We start from the raw sequence: 19,650 nt of genomic DNA on the forward strand, positions 1-19,650 counted from the left end.
CCAGAATTCAGCCAGGGAATGGAAATAATTGCATGAACTGGCTCCTGTAAAGGACCTCAGTACCAGAAGAAGGGCTTAGGCAGAGTTTAAGCACCTTCACCCAATGCTGTGATTCCCCCAAAACCCACCACCCAACCAACCGACAGGCACCTAGCCCTGCTGGCCACCTTAATTTTGGCTGTAAAACCCCATGGATGACCAGAGCTGTCCCCCTGTGGGTGCCCATGCTGGGTCCCCAGGGATGAAGCCCTCCTGTCCTTCCCAGGCACGGAGCTGCCCCCTCTCCCTGTCCAGCCAGCTCTGGGTTGGACACCCCTGCCCGGGCTGAAATCTGCCCTCCCGCCTGACTGCATGCACAGTACAGCCAATATATGTCCAACACGTCCAGTGGGGGAGGAAAAAAAAAATAAAGAACAAAAAAAAAAAACAAAAAAAAAAACCACACACCCAAAAATAATATATCATGCTGTTATACTAAAGGGTATCTCTAAATCTCAAGCACCAAGCAGCACATACCATCCTATCAGGGTTGTACAGGGCTCAGAACTAAGCAAGTCAAACATGCACTTTCCCATGTTAATGAATTTGTACTTTTCCTTCTCACAAACCAGCTGCGACCTCAATAAACACCCACGTGCACACTTCAGAATTTATCATCCGCTCACCACTGCAGGCGCAAGCACCTAGGATCTTGTATTGTCATTGTCTGTAGCACAGCACTACTGTATACCACTCATTTTCTAGCTTCTTAACTTTCAAGGGATGATTTACTGCATTTCATCAACTTTGTCTTTTAAAATAGAGACAACAAAGCTTCTGCTATTTCTGATTAACCCTTACATGCTACGGGTGCTGTTCAGCTCAGTTTAAAATTACTGTTTTTTTTTTTTTTTTTTTTTTTTTCCTGACTCTACCTAATCAAGACTTTCAAAGCCATAAAACATCTGATTGTTTTGAAGCTCTGAATGTTTGGTGGCATTCAAAAGGCATACCAAGTAAGTAAAAAATATCACTGAGAACCAAAGGCTGGCTCGGATCAGAGCCACCAAAAGCAAAACAGCGCATTTTGTGTCTTCCTTCTTAGCCACTAAGGAGTTTGCACAGAAAGGTAATGTTAATTTATAGATATTCAATAAGGGAAAAGAAGGAAAAGTCATACACTTGTTATTTATTGAAGACAGAAGCTTTTCACAGCTTCTGGTTGTTGCAACTGATACACTTTACTGGATATACTGTTTGTAAGTTATAGTCTGACATCACCTCAGCACCAGAAATGTTTCACAGAGTTATGAAACATATTTCAAAAGCCGAGGAAGCAGACTAATAAGCTGACTGTTGGTTGGCAGTGCTATTAATTTGTATATTCTTCAAGGAGTGTGTCACCTTACAATAAGCAAAGCATCAGTCTTAGAATATTATAAATTATCCATCTGTAATGTACAGTTGGCTGAAGAAAGCTGCAGAAAATATCATATTCTGCACACACACACACCCCTGATAACCAACCAATATCCAAATATAGCAAACACTCAATAGGATTAGCTTCCCAGATATATCTGTGCCAAATTTAGCAATTAAAGCATCAGTATTTTTCCACAGTGCTTCGTTCCCACTGTATTATTTCCTCCTACCTCTATTACCTCTTCAACTGCTTCTTTTCTGACCCCGATTAGGGAGGCTGTTCCCAGCAGAAACTAAATCCAAATTTCTTTTTTTTTGTTGCCACTTCAGTTCCTCCTGAGATGCTGCAGGCAGACACACTGCATTCGTCTCTTTTCAGTAATTTCAATTAATCTACCTTCAACTGATCCTAGACCTTCAGGACATCAGGCTTTACTGTTAGCTCCTTCAAAGCTGTAGCTGTCTTTCATTTAAGTCTGGGTTTTGAGGCAGCTGCTACCTATATATATTTTTTTTTTTTTCTGTCTCTGTAAACCCAAAAAGCAAAACAATTGCTTCTCACAAATACTCTGGCTGCGGTGGTTTAGGAGTGGCTTTGTCCTCAGTGCATCTGTTGTTCTGCTGGGGTTCAGGAAAGCTGATTACTGAAGTCTGTTTCCCTGGCAGTGCTTTCACACGCAATTTCCTCTCCAACTCTCTCATCCAAGCTTGGGGCACGTCATGGCATCACCATGGGACAGTTGAGCCCTGTATTACACAGCACCTTTGTGGCAAGCACAAAATTACCTCCCGCTGTCTGCACTCATCTGAGCAGGCTCCACAACCCGTCGAGAAATCAATGATTTTGAAGAAACATGCAGACTCTCACCCACCGGACAGTGCCTATGGGTCAAAACCAAAGGCCTGGAAGAAGCAGAAGCCAATGAGTAGGAATTATTATCTTGACACAGAGAGAAGACTAAGCAAGGAAAGTGGACTTATGCATGGATGGACCATGTGTAAGATACACGAGATGGACCACTGGTTGCAGGACAAGATGGAAGCACAACCGAAGTATGAAGGCATAAAGAAATCTCCAAAAACAGTATTATTTGTCTGTTCAGGATTCCAGGCTCTTTTAGCAAATCAGCCATTTACTTTAATTTGTGAACTTAAATAAATACTGTTAGCACTGCGGAGTCAGAAGTTGAAGAAAAGCTTTGCTTTCTTTGTCAACATGTCTTGTAGTGTACTACAGCTTCTGTCTGATCAGTAGCAGAACCAACACTGGTCAGTTTTCCCTAAACTGGTGAAACATAAAGTTTTTCACTAAAACAGGGAGTTAATATTCACTAAAAACATTTTCAGATCAGCAAACATACTTTCACAGATCAATAAATATAAACAAAACAAATAACAATTAATACCATATAAATATACATGTTTTAAGAGCAAAAACATATCTCCAGATCTCTAGCATAACCAGAAAGAAATGTCCTTAACACTGAATGATTAGAATTCAGAAAACAAAGACTCAAAAATCAGACAATGACACATCTGCTATGGCTTCACAACACTTTGAGGCTCTTCTTTTTTTGGCTGGTTTGAAGCTGCTCCATATGCTAGCCAGTACAAGGAACTGCCCACATTTTGTAAAGAATAAGATATAATCTGATAAATAATTGAATTTCCACATCTCATTTTGTAGGGTTCATCTCAGAAAAATGCTGACATGCCAGTGCAGGAAAAACAGGTGAGGAAGAGCAGTTTTTGGAATGTCTTGTCTCGTAATAGTGTTTGGACTCCGTTCACTAGCTTCTGAAGGAAAAAATATCTTTGCATTCAATTTCTTGCCTGGTAATGGAAATAAAGCTCTAATATTCTCTATTTGAAGCAGTGATGCTACAGCATGGTGTCAGCACTGACTGGTCTTAAGATGCTCAATGTATTTGAGTGCCTTACCTGCGTATAACTGATCCAATATTCATATGAAGATCTTCTTGCCTTAGAGACAAAATAAAACAACAGCTCAGCTTCTTGGATATGTGGCTTGGTCTGGGAGGACCTATGAGTTCATGTTGTCATCTTTCTTATAACCATGCTGTCATACAACGGCCACCCTTCTTCTAAATACCAAGTGCTTATGAAATGCATGGCAAACAGCAGCTGCAACGTACTGAAAATTTTCTGAAGAGTTTTGATAAAATCTGTCTCCGGGGGCTGTTGACGATTCATCTTGTAAAGAGCTGAAAACTCACTGCAAGGTGGGAAGTATGTAGGAATAACTGGCAAAATGGAAAGCAGTTAATTGTTGAATTTGTCAAGGACTACCACAATATAATTGGCATTTGCAATCTATTTATTAACAATTTATAACAGGATGTGGATGTACACATTCACCGAATTTGCTGATAGCAAAACGTTATGCTGATAGCTCAGGACTGTGACAGGCTGTAGGAAGACCTTAATGAAATTAGGTAATAGACAATTTTGTGGTAAATTAAATTTATACCCATGCAAGACTGGGGACTAGAACTGAGTGAATAATTATTTCTAAAATGTATTCAGTATATTTAGCTTCTGTTTATGTTTGGAAATTGCTCAAGATCTATTTATGCTTTTCCAAAATTCATTACTTATTTCAGTCATTCCTAACATAATTGTTATAAGCAATTCACAAATTGCTTATAGCTAGTTGTGGCCATTTCACCTCAAAACACATGTCCTGACTCCTACTTCCAGGTTGGCGGCATCTAGAAACAGCAATGCAAACTGATTTCTGTGCTCATAGCCCCAGAGCACCCTTCCTTTAAGTTTAAGAATTAGTTAAAGAAGTTTAAAATTAGCTAAATTAAGGAAAGTAAAAGAGAAATGTATGGTAGAGTAGAAGATGTAATTACAAGACCTAGAATATGGATCAGATTTTCTTCTGATGTTTTGTACAAGAAGGGTCTCAACAGAATTTTCTGCATCAGAACTTGGCAGCACTCAGGAGAACTAAGCTAACAAATACAAAATAAGGTTTAGACAATTACATGAGTAAATACTGAATGGAAGGGAATCAATACTAGAAAAAATGGTGTTTTTAAAGGAAATTCAGAGAAAGAATGCAGAGAAGCCCAGGGAGTTCACAGGACCCCAAATGCTTGGTCTATCATCACTGGAGCTTCTTCAGTGTTGTCACTTTATCAGGACGGCCAAGAAAGATTTCCAGTTAAGAACATAACTTCAGTTTCCTTTTAAAAATGAACTATTCTACGTGTTAAAAAAGAAAGAAAATGATGCTGGTCAACAATACCTAAAAACCCAGCCATTAGGGCTAATGGGCATCTTAATGGTGTGTGCTGAGAATAGTTTGGAAAGAAGAACTGGTTCAACCTTTTTTCATTTCAAAAAGATCTGTTTTAACCCTGCTTTGGCACACATTATAGACAACAAGTATTGGATTATAAACTGCCTGTCAGAGTTCAAGAAGCATTTGGACTGTGCACTTAGTCATATGGTCTGAATTTTTGGGTAGACCTGTGTGGTGCCAGGAGCTGGACTCAATGATCCTTGTGGGTCCCTTCCAACTCGGGATATTCTATGAAACTCTATGAAACTAGATTTCTGTAAATCTAGCATCACATTGCAAAGTGCAAAATTCTGGTGAAAAAGGAAAGAATCTGGACAAGAAAAAGAGAAGTGGGCTTACAAATCAAATTGCCTTCCAACGATTAATAAGAAAACAGACCAGGTCTAGGACATACTTCCTATTACAGTATGTTTGGAAAATTATCCCAGTGCAGCCTGCCAATGACTTGTACCTCTCTCTCTACCTGTACTTCGCACGTCCTTTCCCAGTGGACAAAAAGGAACCAGGAGAAGGAGAGGATGGAGGAGGAAAGGGGGTACAGGAGGCTATGTGACATCATGGCCATGTGCAATAGCTGCTGCCTGTCTCAGGACAGCGCTTCCCTCTGACAAACCCACTTCACAGATCCCAGGCTGTCCCTGTGCTTTCTGTGTTAAGTGGTGAAGAAGCCAGCCCCCCCTGTAAGGGTAAGCAGCGTTTGGAGGACTGCCAGCCTAATGTGGCAGTAAATGAGCAGCACCGCAGCGCAGCTTCATTTTAACAACGGCAAGTTTATACTTGTGCCACCTCTCGTTTTTAATTCACCATCACAGATGCAGGATTTTTTATCATTTGCAACATAAATAGAGCCTTCCCTGTAAAAGGATCCCTTACTGTCCATTGTTTTTATCTTTTTTTTTTTTTTCCAATCCTCTCCTGTTTCATTGTTAGTCACTTTTGCCTTTTCTACATGAATCAGTGTTGCTTCTCCCAAAAAACAGGCATGTGGGATTATTCAGACCAAGCGTTGATATTAAAACTGGGGCCACTTCCCTTTGGTAATATGCAGGGAACAATAATGTGAAGCACTACAGTATGACAGCCATCTCCTGAGCGGAGAACAATACACACCTGACTCATTCTTTCTGCTCTCTCTCAACAGCAATGTATTGGGATCTTGCATTGCTTCTGCATGCCACACGACACGTTGTGTCCTCATTTCTTTTGGACTTTTCTGAGAATCTGCAGTGGCACACTCCAGAGATGTACATCAATTTTTATAACACTTCTGTTCTTTGAAGCACGAGGAAGATCTTAAACATCTATTAAATTGGCACTTGTCACTAATTATTTTTAAGCTTATCATCATTTGTAACTTTAAAGTCTCTTTAGTTGCTCTAATTATAGATTCTGTACACCATACTTTCTCCATTCAAGAAAAGAGTTCATCATCTCAATTCAAGCACAGTTTTAACAAACTCCAGGAGAGATCAAAAAGATATAACTGAATCCTGCCGTGTGGGCAAACACCTATTGTGCTTATGTGACTGCATGACAGAAATCCACACCCAGAGCAAAAAAAGGCAGACTTGCTTTAGGCATAAAGTTTCTCTTCTTTTACTACTGTTTCCCTTATGTATGCCTGTGCCTTTCTTTATCTCCTGCTCTCCCTTCACATCTAAATCATGCTCATCCAGAGTATCAAAACCACCTTTACCCTCTGGGCCAGGTCACTGCTCTCTTCAAATACTTCTTGCCAGCAGCATAATTCTTAAGGTCTTATCCTCCCATCTTCATGGATTTACCCACGTTTTCTGCTCCTTTCAACACACAAAATGCAATTCAGCTTAGGAAAGATGCTGTAAGCCCATGGGGTTTGAAACCATGTTGAGGTAGAGATGCTGCTGCAAAGCTGCATTTTGGTGTATATTTTATGCCTGACCTGTAGTTGAGGTGGGCAGTGTAAACCACCTTTTGAGACCTCTTTTTTTCATTCCCTCAAATTACGTGCAACAATGCAGTAACACATCCCCTTTCCATGTAGGTAGTATTAATTTTACCAAGTGCATGGGATATAGCAAGAGAAATCATGGTGCAGTTCTGCTAAGACATTAGTCGCTCTTCTGGCTAATCGCTGTGATTGTAGACACCGTGGGCAGGTTCAGCACAAGAGTGCAGGCAACTCTTCAATGTTCACTGTGAGATCAAAGTCAGCTACTTGCCCCTCCACACCTGACGGTTCTGCTCCATGTGATGAGCCCCAGAGTCCCTTTGGTGACCTACGCTCCTGGGGGAACCACAGCCACAGCCATGAAGGCTTGGACTCAAGCTCTGCTGCTCTCACCTCATGTAGTATTGATCCCACTGCAACAGTCCTGCAATCTCAGAGATCAGCTCTTAAGCTACAGCCCATGTTCACAGACTGTGTCTCACCTGCTTGCTAAATGTTCTTTTGAATACAGGAAAAATTCATAGGCTTTAACGTGGCATTACGGGATGGTGTGCTTTATTTTACAATCTTTGGTGTCTTTGTGAATTTACCCATAAAGCTGCATTACTACTTCGTGTTTCATCTAATAAGTGGTATTAAATAAAGGTATTATCATTTTTTTCAATCTTAGTTAATATTCACAGTTTCTACATTGTGTGAAATTAATATTATCCAAGCAAAACTATCAAGTCTGAAGAACTGAAATCTATACTGTTAAGTCAAGGCTACCACACACTGCACAGCGAAACCTTTTAAAGACTACTACACAACACATTACAGATCTAAGCTTTTCAAAGCAGGATATTCAGGATTAAGGCTACATTTAAATCCAAACATGATAAAAGGAAAAAAAATAAATAGGCAAAACACGATTACTTTATATTGATGTTATGTAAGTACTTAGATGGGGAAAAAATTCATTCCTTATTTCTATCTTGTAATGGTACTGGGAGGAGAAAAGATATTTTAAAGCATTAACCTCCCTCCCCCTTTTTTTGTCCTTATCTAATCTGATACCATAAATACTGAAATACTTTAATCCAAACTGTATGGTAATTGTCATCATAGTGGTGAGCTCATTTTGTTTGTAAGGCTCGGCCACGTCTTTTCTGTTTTAGCACTCACATTTCTCTTTTGTGCTTCATCTCTAACATTGGGGAGCTTGTCACCCCTGAAATTCTTACCTCCACGATGCTTCTCAGATAACCACAGCATTGTCTGTACTGTATTCTACCTTTAAGTTACTGACAGATATTCTCAGTACTGACTCAGTCTTGAGGTTACTTGTGTTTTCAGGCAAGACGACTAACATTACATTATCCTTTGGGACTCTGTATGCTGTCTACATAATGTATGTCTATTTTGTAAGCAGCTTAGGATAGATAGACCATATTTTATATGAAGCGGAGCTTATAACCAATGCCCTTATTTAGTAATAAACCATGTTCACAGTCCTGCCTGTAGCGCCCAGTGGCAGACTGGGATTTATTTGAGAGAACAGGAGTGACAGCACAATAACATCTACTGAAATGCACTCGGTATCGCTGCCTTTCTTACTGGGAGCTGAGGACAGCAAGCAGCCAGCAGTGTAGCCTCCTGTGCTCCTTGGTAATCAATATGCATAAAAGGCTCCTGGGTCCTCTCCCTGTCACTCAGCAGTCCACCTTCCCAGGAAGGGACACGACAACAGAAACGGCAGCAGCATTTGCAGGAGGGTAAGGCTGCCCCCATCCCTCCCCAGGCTCCCAGAGAAATATGTTGCCTTTGAAACCCACATGCCAGGATATTAAAGATTTATGGCTCCTGATTCTTGCTACAGTTCACTTTGCTGCTTTGTTTACTTGGCAGGGAGAGGGAGGGAGGAGGGAACGGGATTAGCCTCGAAACCCCACGACAAAAGGCAGAAAAGCTCTGCCTCGGGCATTTAATAATCTACATTTCTACAGAATTACTAAATATGCCTGCCTTATCTCCAGAAAAGTTGGCATATTTTAAAATAGTAATTCACAGCACTTAAAAAACACTTCACCCTAAAATAGTTTGAAAACCAACAGGAGCTTTGTTCTGATCCAGCGCCCACTGAGACGTACAAGAGAGGCACAAAGCCACACCGGGACACAGAACCAGTATAATTTAGTTACTATTTAAAGTCTCTGAAGTTCTTTTTTTACCTACATTACCTTTAACACCACAAATGTTACACAGCTAAAAATAATAACCAGAACCACTGTGATGGGAGGCTTGTGAAAAAGAGGGGGAGACAATTCGGGATTTCAGTCAAGTGGATAATTATCTGTACATACATGCAAAGGCCTTTACAGCTGAGAGAGCGCTGCAGTATTTCTCTGAACGTAACATAAGGGAAAGCGATTGGGGCATTTTATTGTATTTTTGTTAACATTTCCATCAGAGAAAGAAAACTACCTCGTCTTTTCTGATGGCATTAGATAAATATCATGCAATGGCTCAAAACGCTAATTTGTTTAATTGCATTAGTCCACTCCCCTCCTGTTATGGGAATTCAAGCTTCAATGGCAAATCCAACCCCTTAATGAGATTATGGGGACGTCCTCAATATGAGGCTGTAGGGTGGCAATAAGATGGGCAAGGGAGCCACGCGTCTCCTTGGTGACCGGCCGAGTGGTTAACCCTGGTAAGAAAGGGTGGAGGGAAAAATCAGTTTGAGTGACAGCACTTCATCCTTTAAACTTCACTTCACTGCTGAGCAAAGCAGAAACAGTGCCAAGCAGTGACCATGGGGAAATTACCCTTGTTTTAATCTCCCTCCCTTCCAGCTGATGTCAGGAGAAGGGGACAAGACAAAGGACCTCCAGCTGTGGTAAAGATCATTAAAACAGAAGAATACAAAGCCATGGACATCACCGTGCCATCTATTAAATATTAGTTTCAGTTGAAGGCAAACATTTTTCTTTGTTATGCAGCTTGATACTATTATTGCTGTTATACCTTTAATCCTTTTTGTGTAGCTTTATTCCTTTTTTTACCTCCTTTGTAACAAAGGTGCCTCGTAGTCAGCTCCACCAGCTAATCAAATTGCTTTCTCCTCATTACCCACAGTGAGCTGTTAGAGCCTGAAGCCTAAGCTAACTGGGATATACGGTCACGATTCGAGTTCTGTGGAAGGGCTGAAACTGTGCCAGAATCACCATACACAGATATGTTGTTATTGCTGTTGTAATCACCATACACAGATATGTTGTTATTGCTGTTGTAATCACCATACACAGATATGTTGTTATTGCTGTCGTATCAAGAGCAGGTGATATGCTTTGGAGTCAGGGAGCATTTAATCACATGGATGCCCAATTAGTATACAGAGACAAAACATGGGTTTGTCATTCATGGCCTTCAGTGGAGACAACTGATAAGTCTTTTAATGTCAATATCCAGTACATCCAATATCAATATCTCCAATCCATTGTTTTAAGACAAATGTTGGGCAACATTAAAGAGGTGATGTCTGTGAATTATTATTTGTTACATTATTTTTTTCCCACGACAGAGATATTTCTGAGTCAGAGGACAACACTGCCCACATACATCGAAGCAGTGCATAACCCACACACATGGATCCCCTGAGCCCGGCTCAGTTCACAGCAGTGCAACTCTAGAGGATTTCCACTGGAGCCAGCCAAGTTAAAGTGCTGTGAAAAATGTCCATAAAGGCAAAATGGTTTCCATTTCACAAGACCACGTAAGGAAGAAAGGTCTGGGGGTGTAGACCCATGGGTAAAACTGGTCTAAGGGCCCCAAATGTTATGTGAATCAAAAAGCATCAGAAAACTTACTCTGAGCACCATGCACCACGGGTGGGTGGCTGGCCTCTCTGGCACGCTGCAGCTGGCTGGGAGGGCAGTGTCCTGCTGCAAGGGTGAGAAGAAAAGGGCAGCCCATTACTAAGTGAAACCAATACAGACAACTTCTAATTCCTCCATGCTTTAATTTAGCTGAGAGTGTAATCAATTGCTGAAATCATTTTGCTATTTTTAAACCTTAGGGAGCAAATGGAAATCTCATTTTAAAGACAGAACCTTAATTATGCTTTCTGAGAGCTAGTCATTTGCCAAAGGAGGAGCAACGAGGCCAGGGCCACATTCCTTACCTCCTTTCTCACATCTGTGAAGGTTTCCGATGCCTCCTGCCGACTCACCGAACGTAAGCCTCCACCGCGTGGGGTTTCCTTTACTGTGGACTGGCTCCTGGCAGGTATTTTGATGCAGCTGGTCACCAGGATTAGAACAGAAGAATCAATGGGTTTCTCATTTGGTTTGTTTTTGTTTTCCTTGGTGCTTTTGGGAAAGCCTGTAATTCTTATAACCACATCCCAACCTCAGTCATCGAGATCTTCTGTACTGTAATCCAAGCTGCCATTACAAGCGTGGCTAGGTATACTTGCAGCAGCTGTCATCTACCTAGAGCCAGATGAAAGGTTTCTGCAGCCTTGGGGCTGCTGAAGCCAGCAGCAGTGAAGCTGCAGCAGCATGGGGTCCCTCACAGCCCCACAGGGAACGCTGGGCACCTGCTTGGCCATGGGCTCAACAGCCCTTTCTGTGGCACCTTGCCTGGCTCTGCCAGAATTGTGCCTTGCCCTCATGGAAATAACTCATTTCCTCCACCACAATTAGACTGTCTGTAGTTAAGTCTTCAAAACCTCATGTTGTTCTTTGGTCCTTCAGCCCATTTATTAAATGCACAGCCAGTTTTGCTCATTAAGCTTTGATAGTTCACGTGGGCTGAGAGTTCAGTCCACAGCAGCTCCTGTTGTGCACACAGGGCACGCCTGCAGCTCCTTCTCTTCAGCTCTGGATTTTTTCCTGAAAAAAATCACCTTTTTGCATTTCTTGAAGTTTCTTTGTTGGTCATGGTTTGTCTAGAGCCCAAGAGAAGACATTCTAGTGTACATCTGAAAGTTCATCAGGATCTGTAAGTTAGCAGCTTAAGAAGCTGAAGGCTGGGAAGAAGAAGAGATACTCACAGCCCCTTTAAAGTTATTTGATACATAATCAGGTACAATCAAATATTTTGATATATCAATTATGAGCACAATCTCTCTTGACTTTCCTGACAGTGAAAGATATGAAATCTCTCTCCTGAGAAGGACTTGGTGTAGGAACACAATTTAAGCACTCAGATTTAGATGAGTTAAGTGTATGGTGCGCTGACTCCTTCTCACTCCATTTTTCCACTGCTCACAAGTAGGAAATTCAGATGTATGTTATTTATTTACTTTTTAACCATGTGGTGTGACCTCTTGCTGCTAATGACAAGAGATTAACCTTTTGAAATGTGAGGATGAAATTACACACTCTTCAGGACTACAGTCATGAGCGAATACATTCACAGATAGCCTTAGAAAGAGCTCCGCACATGTCAGAAACCCAGATCTGAAATTTGTGTCTATAACAACAAAACCAGAACCTTACTAAACAGTTGTTTAGCAGGTTCGGGATCACAATCCCAATCCCTTCTGCTTTGGCCAGGAACAGAGAACAGTTAGTAAGGTTGTGAACCCAGATCTCCACCCACAGTTTCAGGGGGAGGAAAGGCACCTTGCAGCTGGGTCTTAACTGGTCATGCAGCAACAAGAATTTTGGTTTTCGTGGAGAGGTCTAAAACTAAAATGAGCTCTTAAAATGCATCCCCAACACTATTTGGAACTGAGTTTTGGGTGTGTAACACATACTCAAGGCCATGCGTGGCTGTACTATGTTTTGAACACAGCTGCAAGCACTCATGTAGTCATTCCCTTAGCAACATCCATCTGAGATATGGAAATATTAAGGTTATTAGAAAATAACTACTAGTCACTAAGAAAGAGCACCTTCATCTCACCACATGCTAAGAGAGTTGTGAAATACAGACAGTATCATCTGGAAATTTAGAAAAAAAAAAGAGGGGGTGGGGGAGGCGGGGTAAAGAAAGGCCAAGAGAGACCTTTTTTTTTTTTTTTTTTTTTTGTGTTGTAGTGCCATAAAATACAAATAAATGGGAGAAAAGGCAATTATAATTCCAACGCAGAATTTGAGGAATTCCTTATGGCTCTGCCCTCTGCCAGAGGACACTGCCCTTGTGATTACCATCAACATTTTTGCAGTATTTCACATATGTTTAGGTGGTTGTGTATCCGCAGGGGAGGAATAAGAAGGTATAATGTAATGGCATTATGTAGGTTTATCCCATGCAGAAAATACTTATCTACATCAATCCATCTCCCTTTTGGTTCTGTTGTCTTGTGCAGCAGATGGGATGTCAAGTCAAATATTGCAATGCTAGAAAAAGAGGTTTTGCTACCGTTACTGGCACAGTTTTAAGAAAAGTAGAGTAGAGGTCTAGCCCTACATACATACTGCAGAACCAACAGAAATACATACAGTTAAATTCTAGTTGAAAGATGCTTCCAGTGATAAACTAATAATTTTGCTGGCAACACCTAGAGCATATCCTTTTTCATTTGCTCCAGTGGTTCTCTTCCATTTCAATGTCTGCTTCTTTCTTCCTTTTTATCCATCCCTCTCCATCCCTTCTAATGCTTTTCCTCCTGTTTCAACGGTTTTCATCCCACCCCAGGCTGCTTACCTCCTAGTTGTACTCCACAGGACCTTCACTTGTAGAATGCTCCATTGGAACTTTCTTACCACTTTTGTCCTCTCTGTATTCCCAGGACATGCCTCTTACACCATTTTCAGATTTATATTTAATTTATCCCTACCCCATAATCCCTAATCTTTCCTTCCTTGCTGAAATCCCATAAAGCCTCATGCTCTGACATCTACCAGTGCTCTGGAGGCTCCTGTGAACCCTATTTTGTAGGTGCTGGAGGGTGCCTGTGTGCAGCTTGCACGGTGCTCTGCTGACTGGCAAGACACTGCTTTGATGGCTCATCTGGGCACACCAGGAGCTCGGCTCAGCTCAGCTCGTGCTGACAAGGTAGGCATCACCCCCGCTCGATCTGACAGGCTGACAACGCTGGTTTAATACTAATGAGCACAATTTCCCATTCCAGTATCTCATTAATATCTGATTTTTTAGTCACAATTCTTCTCCCTTTGCTCCCCCAATTCCACTCTCATCTACATTCAATCTACCGGTGATGTACTCATATCCAGTCTCCATTCTCTCTTTGTTTTCTCCCCAAATGCTCCTCTAATTCTCTTGCCTAGAGCAAGAAGCAAGAGTGGCCAAACACACTGAGCAGTTCAAGTGCATATAAATGATCTCTGAGCTCACAAGTCTTCACTGAAAAAGCCTTTTCCTTTGCAGTATGGAGTTAAATGAGAAAGAAGGGGACACGATGGGCCACGTGCTGGGGAGAGAGGTCAAGGTGGTAGCTATGACTGAGACGTGCTTTCTGATGAAGAGCTGTCATGGGAGATCAAAGATCAGGCTGACCAGATGTGTCTCTCATGCAGAGGAGGAAGGCAACAGGCCCAGCTCCCTCTGGTCACCATCACTGAAGCCACTCAAAAAGGAAGAAGGAAAGCACAAGGCAAGGAATGCCCCAGGTGAATCAGGGCAGGGATGACCTCCAGAGGTGCCTTCCAGCCTCAGCCATTCTGTGCCTCTACAACTGCAATCTGACCTCTTCAGATATTGGCAGGAACCTGGAGGCAACTCTAGGTTCTACCTGGAGTCTACCACCTGAGTCTCAGGTCTACCTCAGGTCTACCACCTGAGTCAAAACCCTCTTGTAAGCCTCAAACATTAAGACTTAAGTTACTTAGAGTTGTGCAATGCATGCAAAAGTTGGTGATATTGCAGAAAACCTGTAACCCTCCTTGTCTTATTGACTTCACTGCATGGTGTTTGCATTAACAGGGAAAAGAAAGGTTTAACCGGTCTCGATATCTCTTCTCCGTCCTCCTTTTAGCTCTATTATCAGCAATATTTTAAATTTCAGCAGACACCTAAACTTTCTTTATAGGCTCCTAGCACAGCCTAACACAACTGCAACAATTTAAATCTGTGCTATCCAAACACATTTTATCTTTTAGTATCTTATGACCCAGGAAGACATAAAACTCAATTTACTCATTAACCTTAGCTTCCTGAAGCTGCAATTACCGCCCTGTGGACAGCCAGTAATTGAATTGAGTAAGAGTAGCATGCAAATGCCACCCAGTGCTAGATACTGCTAAAAGATAATCCCGCATGTTTAAGAAAAAAGCATTGGCACACAGACATCAAGTAGTAAAGCAGTAAAAAGGAACAGGCATAAAGGAGCACGCACACAAATTAAAGAAATGCAAATGATCAGGAACACAATGGCAATAACTACAATATTACATAAGCTTAGGTTTACAGTTTACAGATAATAGCATGCAACTGTTACTTTTGCACTGAAAAGCATGTTCTGGTAGATGGCTTCACCACAGAATCAGATTTTTTTTCCTCCCTGCTTTCCAGAGTCATAATTCAAGGTGTTTGGTTACATTTTATATAGCCTAGCACAACTTGCTCCAACTGCAGTGAAAGAGATCAAGGCATTACAAATAAGGACTGGAGCTAGCAAAATGAGATTTAGTTTTAAGGACACTTGTCTTTTAACATTGTGTCTTTTTTTTTTTTCCCTCCCATTAAACCCTCAGTGTATTTTTCCCAAGCCTCTGGGCAGAGCTTTTGCATTTTTAAGCTTGATCTAATTTAAGTATAGATGACCCTGGCCTCTTACTGCTACATTACGTATCTCATCACGGTACTTGTGGAAACATCTTAGTATTTGGCTGAGTGCATTTATTACGTGACTTCATATTCTTCTCACGTTCTTCAACTTGTTTTGTTTATTTTCCTGGTTCCAGCCCCCTTTGTTTCTTTCTCCCTTTGCTCACAGAACATGCTCCAGGAAATACAAAATGCCACTTAAGACCTTTCATCACCAGGGTTCTGATCCCATACAAGACATGCCTATGAGAGTATTTCAATTCAGATTAGGATCATCCCCTCTTACTGCACTAGAGTTCACGTGGTAGAGTTGTTTTGGAGGAAATGGATTTCTTCTACAGGAAACTAAAACAAAAAAAGAAAAAAAAAGAAAAAAAAAGAAAAAAAAAGAAAAAAAAAGAAAAAAAAAGAGCCAGACCACAGCAAGTGCAAAGTAATCCTTTCCCTAGCAATGTGCTAGGGGCAGAGCCCCAGGCACCAAGTCCACATGGCTCTGCTCACTTTAGACCTCAATTCTTGTTCAGACTGACATAACAGCCACGGCATATATAAGTATGTACCACTTTCTCCTATTTTAATCTGATGACACCTTTCAAGAACCAACAGAGGATCTAAAACAATTTTTCCACTGATAGTTTTGTTGTAAATGATGTTGTCTCTTAAATAAGATGTTTGACTTGGGTCACCTTAACTCAGGTTCTCCTCTTATTCTTCTCAAGATCAGAGATGAACATGAATATAACTTTCCAGGACCTCTCAGATCCTCAAGTGTTTTTGAAGAGCAACTGTGAGTGCTAAAGAGACTTACGATTTCCTCAAGCCATCATCTCCCTAAGGCAAGTCACCCATATTTTGTTTTTCTGCTCAGGAGCTTTTCTGTGTAGTTCTTATATTTTGCCTGTTAATATATCATCATATCAGTTTTTGTGACATAAGACTTTTTCTGGGATAGAAAAAAAGGGATGCCTGGGATTTTGGACGCTTCGTCTAGGCACTTCTTTCCATAGTTTTTGAGACCACATTGTTTAGGCTCACAGAGTTCCTGGGTGCTTTTTTCTGCAAGGCATCACAAACGAGGCTTGGCAGGCTTTGGCTGAACTTCTCTCAGCCTGACTGGAAACTTTAGTTTAGCTTGTTTAAATGTCAAAACAGCTTTTCTAGTGATCTGACAGCTACTACCCAATCTGTGCACTTAAGCTTATTTGAAGCATGTGATATACTGATATTTATACAATAAATATCACTAACATCTCTATGTAGAAATAATTATTTAAGATTCATATGTAACAATACAGCGAACATTGCAGTTACACAGAGGCAAGGTATGACAGCACAGGCCTCTGAAGTGAAGGCCCTGGATGTGATTTAGACAAACACAGCCCTGGGCAGATGACAGAGGGGGCCCAGGATAATGCTCAGGATGTAAGTATGCACCACTAGTCAATGGAAGAGAAGCACAAATAAGGACAAAATAAGTTCCAGGAGTAGCAGTGAAGGATCCAACACATGCAAAATGCACTGTATATTGAAAGACATTGCAGACCAGTGAAGAAAGGACACGATGTGCCAGTGTGTATGAAATGTGAAAACAGCCACCAGTGTAACCTAGGGTGGTAAAGAAGTCACCAACATCACACACCTCCTGTTAAAGAACCGGAGCAAACCCCAATACTGATACCACTCTACCCTGTGTGTCTGCATGTGCTCATGTGTTTTTGTGCAAATTTAAACTGACTTTTTAAAAATAGAGATGCATTTTGAATTAGTTATATGACGAGGACAGTGAAATATAGTAACTGGACTAATCACAACATCTGCATTTTATTTAAAAAAAGGTTTCCAATTAGACCAACAATAAATTCTTGGCTTTGCATATAAGGTACGTTCCCCTTTTTGCCCATAACAAGATTCTGAAACTAACAAACTGATTACAATTAAGATTTCTTTTGCTGTTATCTCAAATAATTTGTATGGACACAGAGAATTCACAGGCACCTCTGACGGTGAGTAATTTTGTTATGGATTTGTATCTAGAACAATGTCAATCATGCAAGATCAGCAAAGGTAAGTTTAAAGTTTTAAACGTGTCAGCATGGAGATTTGCACTGCTTTTAAAACACCTTCAATCTGCTTTTTAAACTGGCAGAAACAGTGCAACCTGCCTGTGCTTTCCTTTACCTTGCCTGTACTGCCATGCAAATTCCACTGAGTTCTCTAAGGCTCACCAGACTGATGCTGATTTTGGGTGGTTAGTAAGTCCTGTAATCAAGGAAGACATGTAATAAAACGATATTAGGGATCTATTAATATCTGTGATATTCAGCCATCATAGACCGCATCAAAAGGGAGATCCACTTGATGTAATCTACCTGGATTTAACAAAGCCACTCAGCCATGTCCCTCCCTGAAGGCTCTTAGATATACTAAGATGCCACAGGATAAAAGCAGCAGTACTCTTTTGAATAGATTCCTGATTAAATGATAAAAAGTTATTGTGTACACTGATGCTGAAAACGCATTTTTGAAAGCAATCCTAGCCTTCTTGAAAAAAAGAAGGTAAAAAAAATAGTACAGAGGAGAGCTGTAAGGACACTTAAAAGAATGAAATGACTTCAATAACAGGAACAATTGAAGATATTATGACTTGTCAACACTAGAAAAGATATGACTGATGGAAAAACTTGCTAAGAGATCTGAAAATTACAGGTCACTTAGAAAAGGTAAAAAGGAAACAATTGTTCACCGTTTCTTCCACTAGGAGAAAGATGGGGAATGAAGTGAATTAGAAACCTATAGGTCCAAAATAGAGAGAAGCACTTTTTTTTCCCCTAGTGTACAGTTACACTGTAAAACCACAGTACATTGCAGGTATCAACAACCCACATGGGTCTAAAAAATTGTAAGCAATTGATCAGACCAGTTCTTGGAAGAAAAATCCATTGTGCTATTAAGATACTTCTGGTGTGGGAGAGCAGAAGTCTAAAGTCAAGTTGTCCTCTGCAGTTGGGAAAAAAACTGTATTTTAATCTTTGTCTGTTAGGGGATGGCAGTGAGGAAGAAAAACAACAACTTTATGTTTGTCTATGATCATGGCAGGCTGAGTTAAAGCAGTCTGAGCCATCTCTTCCAATTCCCCATTCTTAAAAAAAAAAAACAAAAAAACTGTACTTGAACAAAGGAAGCCACTCCCATTTATCTGTAGGTCACCACTCGTTGCAGATGGATGTTTGTCTCCTCTTTCTGGTGGTTATCAGAGCTCTTTGGATTTTGTCCCAGTCCTTGCACACCACCAGAAACCCCATCAGCAGCAGCTGCAGCATCTTCCGCGGAGGAGTGACTATGTTCAGAAGCTTGTAGTATAAAGTCATGTTACAATTTGGCAGGTAAACAGATTTTTGTTGCCCTACTGCCTTCTTCCCCACTTTTAAGTGGGGAAGCCAGCTTTTAGAGACCCAACTAGGGAAGGTGTCCAGAGGATTGCGAGTGCTACAGCACTGAGATACATGTAGTAGATTTTACAACTCCTGTGTGCAGCATTTAGAGAATGTGATAAAGGACTCTGTGTTAAGAGGAAAACAACAATTTTAATCTAAAAGACATCTTCATTTCCTCATAGGAAAAAAAATCATGGCCGATACCAAACAGGAATCCTCATTTTTAAGAGAACAAAATCCTCTTAAGGAAATATAAAATTAAGATTATAAATAAAATAAGATCTAAATGTTTCCTATCTGCTAGGATCCACAGGAAACTTGATTCTTCTGTTAGAGCTGGCACCTACCCAGACCAACAAAAAAATGTGTTTTAATAGCATTGAACCTGTGATCCTCTACGATAGAACAACGTCCTTAAACAAACAAATGGACCTCTGAAATGCCCCTAAAAATCAAAATATGATTTTAAGGAATAACACTCTTCACCAGAAACATTCATGTATATTGTAGTCAGAGCTGGAAGTAAAAACAATTTCATGCAAGAACACCAAATCAAGTTAGTAGCATAAAGAACAGGTTTTAGAGGCAATTCTAAAACAATATATATACATGTGCGCGTGTGTCTGTGTTTCTATTAGGAGTCGTAATACAGAAGCATAAATCACATTGTGTGGAGGGTGCACGTTTCAATTCATTTATTAGAAAATGAAGGCTCAAGTGAGTATGAAATCTTGATGATTTTTAAGGAAGTTATGGAAGTAGGTACTCAAGAAGTACAACTAAGCAAATTACATCTATCATACAGATCCTAGAAGTTAGGTAAAGTATCCTTT

This window comes from Anas platyrhynchos, chromosome 2 (assembly GCF_047663525.1).
Source record: "Anas platyrhynchos isolate ZD024472 breed Pekin duck chromosome 2, IASCAAS_PekinDuck_T2T, whole genome shotgun sequence".
NCBI lineage: Eukaryota > Metazoa > Chordata > Aves > Anseriformes > Anatidae > Anas > Anas platyrhynchos.